The 10,720-nt window shown below is 32.5% G+C and overlaps 1 pseudogene across 1 annotated transcript; it reads left to right on the plus strand.

Annotated features, from left to right (window-relative positions):
* The first annotated feature begins 2,648 nt into the window (after positions 1–2,648).
* Positions 2,649–3,374, plus strand: LOC143625407 (zinc finger A20 and AN1 domain-containing stress-associated protein 1 pseudogene; annotated as a pseudogene). The gene is made up of 2 exons (XR_013152270.1): positions 2,649–3,176; positions 3,221–3,374. The product of XR_013152270.1 is annotated as a zinc finger A20 and AN1 domain-containing stress-associated protein 1 pseudogene (transcript).
* The last annotated feature ends 7,346 nt before the right edge of the window (positions 3,375–10,720 follow it).

Here is a 10,720-nt window from a genome sequence, read left to right on the forward strand (position 1 = left end):
CTCCGCTTTTTTTAGAGAAACAAAATCAGAGAAATGGAAATGGTTTATTTCCATTTCTCAACTCTTTCTTTCATAAACAAACAAGAGAATTCTTTCCAATTCCATTTCTCACCTCTCAATTCCCTCTACCAAACACCCCCTTAGACTAACCCAAAAAGTTAATATATTATTATATAGAAACTGTAACAATATCAACACGTCATGCATATTCGGGTTATTCAAGTGTTTAATGCTAGGTACTATTTTGCGTTAGTACAAGTGTTTCATTGAGTGAATCGGTTGCTAGTTTGTCACATATTGAATTATTTTTGGTAAGATAAACAGTGTATTAACATGAAGGTAAAGTGCTAAATACCCATTTGATGACCGTTGTTTGAGTCAATCAAAAACCTAATTATTCTAAATAGTTAGAGCAAGTAGGGTATCGTATCACAAGGAGTATGTGGTCAATGTATTCATGTAACAGATTTAATATTATGAAGTGACTAACTGAACACAAGCAATTTTGAGTAAATTCAGATAACTAAGCAATGAACAAGTAAACGAATTTCAAACAGTTAACAAAGCAAATCACACCCAGGAATTCAAGTAAGCAACCAACAGTATCTCATGCAACCTAACATATTAATAATTAACGATTAACTGAAAACAAATCAATAAGACAAAACCTTAGACATCAACAATTACTTTACACACGGCACTGGTTATCAAACAGTCCTTGCCAGTGTGACTCAGTTAAAGGTAATTGTATGTTTTATCGTATTCAATCTAACCAAACAGTTATATGACTAATTATCTAGCAACTGGTAACAGATCGTTCAGACCATCGTAAACCTAAACCGACCGAACACTCAGAAATACCAAACATCAATAATCATATATTAATCATCAATAACAAACATAAGTATTCTTAATCACATGAGAAAAACTGTAAAAGGTTACAAACTATACATCCCGGGTGCGATTCTAGGAGATTATTCGAGCCGCGACATCATCGAATCTTCAATACGGATGATATGGATCATAGATATCGTCTTGACACGAGCTAGGATGGTGAAATCGCCTATAGGAACTGTTGGAAATCGCCTCTATTTTTCAAAAACGGAGTTTGGGTTTTTTAGGATGAAAAAGATGATATAAACTAAAAAATCCCGTCTGCACTCCCGTCGCGGTACGCGACGGGGTCTTCCATTGTCAATCGCGTACCACGATTGACTAAAAGTCAACATATTATAAACTCCCATCGCGGTACGCGATGGGGCCTTCAGCAAGCCCATCGCGTACCGCGATGGGACTCAGTTACAGCAAACTTCAATTAATTCATCGTTTTGCGTGCTGGATATCCCGGGTCTTCATTCCGTGTCACAACAGGTCCATACTGAGTACTTTAACGCCCATGACCTGAAATCCAATAATACACATATGAAGTATCGATAGTTCTAGAATAAACAGTTAAAAATAAATAATAAACGGACTAAAACATATACAAATTAACCGACCATCACCCATGCAATTATTTTAATGAATCTGAGAAAAAATGTTTAGTGTTGAATATGGTTAATAAATATGGCAATTTTAACATTCAAGTTTTGTTTTCATAGGACGACATAATTTGGTTTCAAGCTTTCTCGGTTCAGTCGGTTACAAAAATTAGGATTGGCCCTGGGATAAATGCTTCAGTGGTAAGGACAAAATTTCTTGAACACGCAAAGGTATTGGGTTTACGTCCCAAAAGTTACAAAGAGATTTGTCTTTCAAAATAAAAATGAAAATAGAAAAATTAGGATTGATCCGAACCTCTTTGAACAAGATCATATTATATTTTTTTAACAACTCAAACGTGCATCTAAACTACTCACTCTACAGTCTACCAACGGATGAAGCATCATATCATACTTTACGATACTACTGAACTACATACCCGTTGGTTTTATCTGATAATCTTTTGAGCGAAATAGCTGTTTCGTCTTCAACTTAACCTTTACACCCCTAATCATCCATGCTGATCTTTATCGTTTTCATTTCTTGAAAGGGCAATTTTATTAAACCAAAAGAATGACCACTTATAAATAATTTATCAAATCATGCATTATCGATCATATCACCTTAATAAAGTCCACATTAATAATGTCGCAATTTACAAACAAATGCTTTGATGTTTCAATTCCGCTACCACAAAACACATGGATCAAGTCTTTTTTTAATTAAACAATTAAATATATTATTTACAAACCATATCAAAATCAAATGATAACCATTATTTTAAAACTAAACCATCTTTACGGTTTCGATTGTCCATGTTATATATTATTTTTATTAGATATTAAATTTTTTAGAACATTTTAGATCCTTCTAGAAAGTTTGCTCATGAACTCACATGTTTTTTTCTTTAACTAAAATAGAAAGGACAGATATGTTACAATCTATCTATCTAAAGCTAGGCGGTTTAGATCCTTTTAAAAGACTAAAATACCCCCATACTTCTTTACAAATTTATACTTCTAGTAGGGGCAAAATAGGTTTTTAACCAATTCTTAGCCGTCATTATGTATTTTACTTTCTAAGAGTTAAGTCAAACTAATATTTCGCACCCTTGGCTTATAAATACATTATTATTCCAACAAAAATTTATATCATAAGTTTTTTTTATCATTAATATTGTTATTGTTATCAACCATTAAAATGAGTTCTAATGCAAACAACATGAACGACGCTACAACCTTTCACCCATCCGAGCCGGCTCTTTGCGCCAACGGCTGCGGCTTCTTCGGATCGGCTTCAACAATGAACCTATGCTCCAAATGCTACCGTGACACACAAGTTAACAACGAGCAAGCGGCTTCTACTAAAGCCATGATGAATAAATTAGTCAACAAATTCGGCTCGTCGATTACTTCGGTTTCGGAGGCTGCGACTGAAGCGGTTGAGGAGGTTCGGGTTTCGAATAGGTGTTTGAGTTGTAACAAGAAGGTTGGTGTGATGGGGTTGTGTAAATGTGGGGAGGTTTTTTGTGGGGCCCATTGGTATCCTGAAGAGCATGGTTGTGAATTCGATTTTAAGAGCAAGGGGAGGGAGGCGATAGCGAAGGCGAACCCGGTTGTGAAGGCGGATAAGGTGAACCTGATATAAATATTCAGGTTATTCAAGTCAGGTTAGGTCAGGTTAGGTCGGATAGAGTAGTTGAATTAAGGGTTGGATTGATAAGTTCCATTTGACAAAGAATTAAAGTGGAATGTTATATTGGATTTTTTCAATTTGTTATGTAATTTTTTACTTTTATGATTATTTTTGTTGGTTAAATTTGTTGGCTAGTTTTTATTTGACTAGTTTGATTATTAGATGCTTGTTACTGATATGGTTGGTTATTTATTCAAGTTCATATTGGTTGCTATTTTAATTCTGTAATTAAACCATAATATATAATGTTTTTTGCCTATTCAATTGATCTATGCGGTTAAGAAAAGTGATTTTATATGTTCAATCAATAAACTTGCATCAAAAGATTAGCCTTGAGGATAGTTATAATATTTAAGACGATAAGTCGATAATACATGTAGAAATTCGGGTAACTTGAATTTTCTGACATATCAAAATTCGAATTACGATTAAAAACCAAATTCGAATTACAAATTCGATTAATATAAAAATTCAAATTACATTACAAGTTTAAGATTAAGTATTCAGTAAGTATATCCTTCACATGTCTGATTTCTAAAAGTTTCAAGCGGGTACTATCCGAGTTAAATTTTCTTGAATTGATCATGCTAACGGCGTCTCTTTAGAATCATTTCTTATAATGACTTAGCATGTTTGTAAAGTTTAGTTTTGGATAATCTAGCTTGATTGCTAACAACTAGATAATTTTGAAGATTGTAGTGAAAAACATTTGCCTTAAGCTTACCCAACTTATAAAATTGGTGAGACTAATTTTGCTTTCAATGCTTTTTGTCGATCAATAAAACGGATATCGTAACCATTTTAAGGATTATACAACAAACGAGCATGTTTATGTTGGAAATTTTATAGAAGTGACCGGTTGGGGTTTAAACCCGCTCATTAGAATGGTAATATGCCAAAGGTACTTAAACAGTATTTTGTTTACTATTTGCACTCAGTTTATGTTTCGTATAACAGTGGATGATAAACATATTGTGCAAAAGTTTTATGTAAACCTTTAGTTTAAATTTCAACTTTGGCATTATGATATTTGAGATCTTTTTATAGGAATTGTTCCAGTCTTTTTGAAATAGTTGAAAAAAATGTTTATGAAAATAGTGGTGTTGTAATGAGATCAAATATGTTACATGTGTGTCATTATTTAATTTGTTGAACAACATTAATGAAGTGAGATAAAACATATAATGTTTTATCTTTCTAAACAGATGATAAGCTAATGATTGAGATTCAATAGTTGAATGAGAATTTCCCATGAAATGGAATTATTGAACTACCAAAGAATAAAAACACAAACACCCGGGGCAACCCAATAGCAAAAGGTGACCCCATACACCCATGGTCACCGACGACGTTGGGTAGCCCAAGCCCACTATCTCCTTTTCTCAGTAAAAGCTACCATCTGAAGCTCCATTACGATAAAATCCGGTTGAGATCGAATTCGAACTTTGGAAGTCTATAGCCAAATACCGAACATCACCTCTATGCCAATAAAACCTTTTTGTGCACCAATAATGAAAAAGAAGAAGATAGTACTACAAGGGCTCAATCTATGATGTGGCCCAAATCCCATCACACATGTCATATACTCATATATATGTACCACATGCATGTCTTTGTGTATTGAGGACCACTCACAAAGGAAGCTTAGGTTGTGGTAAATCTTTGTCACACTAGTAATTTCAAAGAAACATTGTTATGTACATATATGAGTTATGACCATGCAATAAAAGATATTCAATATCAGCTGAAAAAAATGAGCAACACTAGTAGGGCCAATTTGACAACACCTTAACTGAAAACAAGACCATAATGCACAAGTCCTTTTTATGAGGCATCTAGCTAAGGGCCATCCTAGTGACTTTATGACGATCGTCCTTTCGACATTAAAAAGTGGTATGGTGGGGAATATAAAGCTTTCCTAATTAGTGGAAGTCGAACGAGAACTGGCAAAAAAAAGTTGCAGTACGCAATCTACGCCCTTAGAATATAACTCAACATAAAAAGTTTGAAAATCACAGGTGAACGAACAACTTGTTTTTTTACTTTGTAAGTTCAGAATCTGAAAAGTATAAAACAAGAAGAAATCATTGTAAGCACGGTTATGAAAATGATATATAGATAAGAATCACAAGATAGAAGCTTTAAGTCTTTTTGATCGGGACATGCTACTTTAGAAGTTCTTATAAAATATTCAGTGTAGAATAAACCGTTAAATGGCCGGGCATTACATTACTATAAATTATAAAACCATGTGTTTTGGAAACATCATCAACTCTATAGATTATATGAGAAACTCTTGATATGAATTATGGAAAATACATATAAATCATTATGGGAAAAAAGAAAGAAAATCTAAGGGGATCAAATCTTTATTAAAAAGAGTAAAGACATCACCCTTTTCTAAGGAGAGAGTACACAAAGCAAACTATGCATGAATAGATAGGGAGAGCCATAGAGATTGGGTTCACTTTTTAATTTTTGATAAAGATGTTTCAACTGCCCAACATGTGATTTTGGTTAAGTACCTTGCTAGTCGCTAACACGGTCTATTTGTACCGATTAATATTTTTTTCGGGACAACGACAAGATTATATAAAAAGGTGATGGTCAGAAAAAGCTAACCAAACGTCAAAGACACACAATTACATAAAAAAGAGTAAGTTTTAAATTCACGCAGTATACCGATTAATATTGATAGATATAAGATAAGAAAATGAAATATATGATATATGGACCTATGGTGTTGTGCTTTAATTATGATTTTTCATGTAACCTCTTCTTTATATGGTAAGGATGATACAAGAAGATAAATAGTAACAAACTTGTGATAAATAAAACAAGGAAGAGGTAAAAATTCTATTTGATAAAACTATAATATATAAACTTTAATACAGATACACTCTGAAATAGATATAAAGATGTATCACTGATATAGTAATATGCCTCTCAAACGTCGGTTTCGATTCAATGTTGCTTAAATATATAATATAAAAGAAGGATAAGGATGAGAGGATTATGCATGATTTGATAGACCTAAACCTCTCCGAGGATATGGTTGAGGATAGGAATTCGTGGAGAAGTAGAATTAAAGTTAAGGATTTTTAGAGAGAATTGAATACCTTAGGGCTTAGACTTAACTTATTTAGGTCACATACCATAATGGTATTTCCCTTACATATATTATTATTATTATTATTATTATTATTATAATTATTATTAGCTTTTATATAGCTGTTAAACTGTGATCTTATTATTAATATTATTATAATTAGTAGTAGTTTTTATATAACTGTTAAACTTTGATTTCCTTTATTTTGCTTCATACACATGTACTTAGAGCCAAGGGTCTCTCTGGAAGTCACCTCTTTATTCCTTTGGATAGAGGTACGGTGTGCCTACATCCCACCCTCCCCAGACCCTACTTATAGCTTTGCTGTCGGTGGGATTTTACTGGGCATGATTGATTGATTGATTGATAAAATTTAAACTTAAAGACGCTAACAACGATTCTCATTGTTGTGGTTTTAAGACCATCTATCTTTACTTCTATTGTGTTTCTTTTCGTCTTTATTGTTTTACTGCAACTTCAACTACTGTGTCTAAAACTTATGGTCAATGTCTGATTTGTAATTTTAACTAGTTTTTATTATTCATTTTTGATGCCTTATTTGAACGAAAAAGAAATGCTCAACATGAAAAAAAAAACGGAAAACAAAATTGGTGTTGAATAATTTTTGTACTTAAGATCTATATATATGCTCTGATATCATGGAAGAATTCAATATATATATATATATATATATATATATATATAATATTGGTGTTGTATATTTTATGTGTGTTAAATATCATTGCTCAAGAGATCTACAAGTAGATAAATGATAAGGAATTAGGAACTTGTAACCCATAAGTGTCCATAAAACAAGGAAGATGTAAGAATTTTATATGACACTCTACATAATATCTAAAGTATATACATTGTTAATAAATATTATTTTATTTTATAAGTGTGTTCTCTATTAATTATATTTTATATAATATATATTTGTACATTTCAAAGTAACAAGAGTTCAAAAATAATGTCATGAAATCAATCATGACTTGTATAAAGAAGAATCCAATGAAAAGGAAGAAAAGTTTTCTTTTTTTTTCTTTTTTTTTTTTGAAAAAAAGGAGATAAAGTGGGAGTGGGGGGTGGTTTCTTTTATTTTGGAAAAAACCATTTAATGATGCTAGACAAAATTTTGATATTCAATTAAGCAACACCTCTTGAAACTATTACATGATGTATTCAATAATGCATACAAAAGTTCGAAACAGTTACAATCTACATATGTTTTAACAGATTGATGGGGCTCTCAATACGTGTTTTAATTATTTAGGACATTACAATTTAATCACAAATTTGCCTTGTGATCTTATTAGGAAAGACAAGTTTACGACCTCTATACTTGTGTATACTAACTTACTAAGGGATAAGTATAGCTTTTAGGGCATACACTCATCGTTAACTATGGCTCCCACAATGTTTTCTAGAGTTAACCGTGGCTTCCAAGATGTGCATTAGGGTCAATTATGGCTTTTAGTGTGTATCTCAGGGCTATCTAAGGTTCGTATAACATATTCATAAGAGTTAAGACTAACACGCTCATAAACAAACCTTGGTATATCTTCCCAACAAACGATTTTCCATCGAATGTACACGAACATACCATTAATTGTCTCCTCTTAGACTATCTTCCCTTCCCATAACATGTCCCCAGGAAAACCAACTTTCTCTGGACTTGTTCCGAAGGGCAAACCTTCCGTGCATGTGCATGTGCATGTGCGCTCCCTTATGAAGGACCGTAGTTTTCTCTCTTATGAAGGACCATATACATTTAGTGTATATCATGTGATGGAACTCTTCCTTCCCTATGTGTTTAAGTTAATCATTTACTTTTCGAACAACACATGATTATTCTTGAAACAAATATAAAAAGAAATAAACACCACAAGCAGTAACCCTTACTAGTGTTAATCGGCAAAATAACTAGTTGAAAGTAGAAAAACCGTATCACAACCTACAAAGACAAACATACACACCTAAAATTGTTGTTTGGGTGTTGGGGTGATACCACATAGATAATAACATGAATCAAATTTATTTGTTTGCCACACCACTCCTTTACAACTTAATAAGTACATGCACCCCCATGTGATTAAGCTCATCAAATAAGTAGGTAACATAAAATGCTCCAAGATTCCACCAATAAGATACTTTCTTAAAAGCTAAAACCCCTAACACACCTTCTCATTTTAATAGTCAATTGCTCACTGCCTCAGTCTTTAGTTAGCATTTGGTACGCGGGAATGAATTACGGAATAGACAGGACCATGATGAACGGATGAAAATATGGATGCTTGGTTGGTTGAATGAAACCAACGATTACACAAATTATCTCATTCCCTCTAAAAACATCAAAACTATTCCTTTGTGTTGCGTGTGTTTTATTTTTTCCATTTCACATTCAACCTACTTCCTTGACAACACCGCTTGACCACCACCACCATTGCTATTTCCACCGCCACCACCATCGTTGTCGTCGCCCCCACCACCACCACCTGGATGTTGCCGCCATTGTTACTACCACCATCACCATATAAAATAATGATTCATTACATTTCATATATTAACCAAACATGACAATAAGTTAATAATGATCTCTTTTATTTTCTCATTTATTTCGTTACCTCGTATCAAATTTACCCTTGAAATTTTAAGTGAACAACCGCATCTCTACTATTGGGTTGCATTTTTTTTATATTATATTTGAATGCGAAAAGTTAGAGATGGTACAAATCCAATAGTTTCTCATATAATCCATCCGAAGTTTTTATTTTCTCTTAATCATACTATTCATTGATAAGAGGAATTGACATTTAACGTGTTCTTGTAATACCCATGTTCATACTCATCGTACTCAGTAAATCCCACCAATAGCAAATATATAGTAAGGTGTGAGGAGGATAAGATGTAGCCGGTCTTACCTCTACCCTCTCTGACTCTATGAATATATATGAATAAAGAGCCTACTTCCGGTAATACATATGTTCATACTCAAACTAATATATATCTTGTAAAAGGAATTTTCAAAAAGACAAAAATCTAGATATTACAATGACATTGTAAAAATCTAGCTAGACATTACAATAAAACTAGCTTTTCTAACTAGGAAAGAAAAAAAGGTTAGTCATAATCGATCACTACGTTTCCTCTCATTATTAGCACATCATACCTATCTTAAGGAGTCATCTTAACACATGGTTTTGGAGTTGATATGATTGTTTGTTCATATTATAATTGATGTATACATGTTTCTATATATAATTTTCGATACTAAAACATGTTTTTATATATACGTATAAATCATATGTTTGTTTTAAGTACATTAAGATACTTTCAGATCATATGTATTTAAATATATCAGCCAACATATTACATATGTCATTTCTTTTTGGTTCAAAATATTTCACTCATTTATATTTTAAATTAATTCAAAGAAAACACAAAGTGAACTTAAAAGTTTATAGCACTATTAATAAGATATTACGACATAGCTCGATACCATCAGTGTTTGGCCTACTCATCTGGTGTCGGTGATCTCTGTAAAATCTATTTATAAAATGTATACATATGTTAAAATCATGATCGATCCCTATATAGTTTTGTCTCCGGCCTCTTCCGACCCCTGTAAAAATTTATTCTGAGTCCACTGCCGGAGACCATGAGTTTAATTTAAAGTTTATAAAACATGAGAGTGGGGTGTTCTTTTTTAAAAGAAAAATAAAGCCCTTTGATTAATTAATATAATAATATTATAATATGATTTGTTTGATATCCTTTTTGTCATGTTTCATTTCTGTAGGCCATTCTTGACATAATAACCATCATAACATAAGTCCTTTATTCATTTTAAAAACATTAACTATTATATTTATCCAGCTATCAAAGTGACGTAACTAAATTCTTGAACCTAAGATTTACAATAGATTTGTTCATATTTGTTTAGACTATTATTTCACCAATAAAAAAGTGAATGATAAAACTATATTAAATAATAGTTGTGTTCGTTATGACCAAACCAAAAGTTTCAAGGGGCACAACGGTAATTTTACCTATACAAACGTCCCATGTCACTCTTCGTGGGTCATTACAGAACACAAATCTGGTAATGGTACTGCAGTGTTTGTTTCTAAGTGGTTGTGGATCATTGAGTACCTTAAGATTGTTCATTAGCTCATATTGAACACCAAGGTTCTAAAAACTATATAGTTCACCCACTAACTTTATAACCGTCTATCTTACGGTCTTACCTCAAATATCGTATACATGATTTGGGAGTAACGGTTGTGGAAGAGAATTTATACTTAAGCGTAACTGTGTAAGAGGAATTTATGGATGGATGACTGCATGAGAATTCTAAACTCTGGTAACCAAAACTAAAGATATTAGAGTCACTCTGTGTCGTTCGTGACGGTGGGACAAATGTTATGCGAAACG

The sequence above is a fragment of the Bidens hawaiensis genome, unplaced genomic scaffold (genome assembly GCF_021521415.1).
Source record: "Bidens hawaiensis isolate Kalapana, Puna unplaced genomic scaffold, B.hawaiensis_p1.1 tig00004105_1, whole genome shotgun sequence".
In the NCBI taxonomy this organism is placed as follows: Eukaryota; Viridiplantae; Streptophyta; class Magnoliopsida; order Asterales; family Asteraceae; genus Bidens; species Bidens hawaiensis.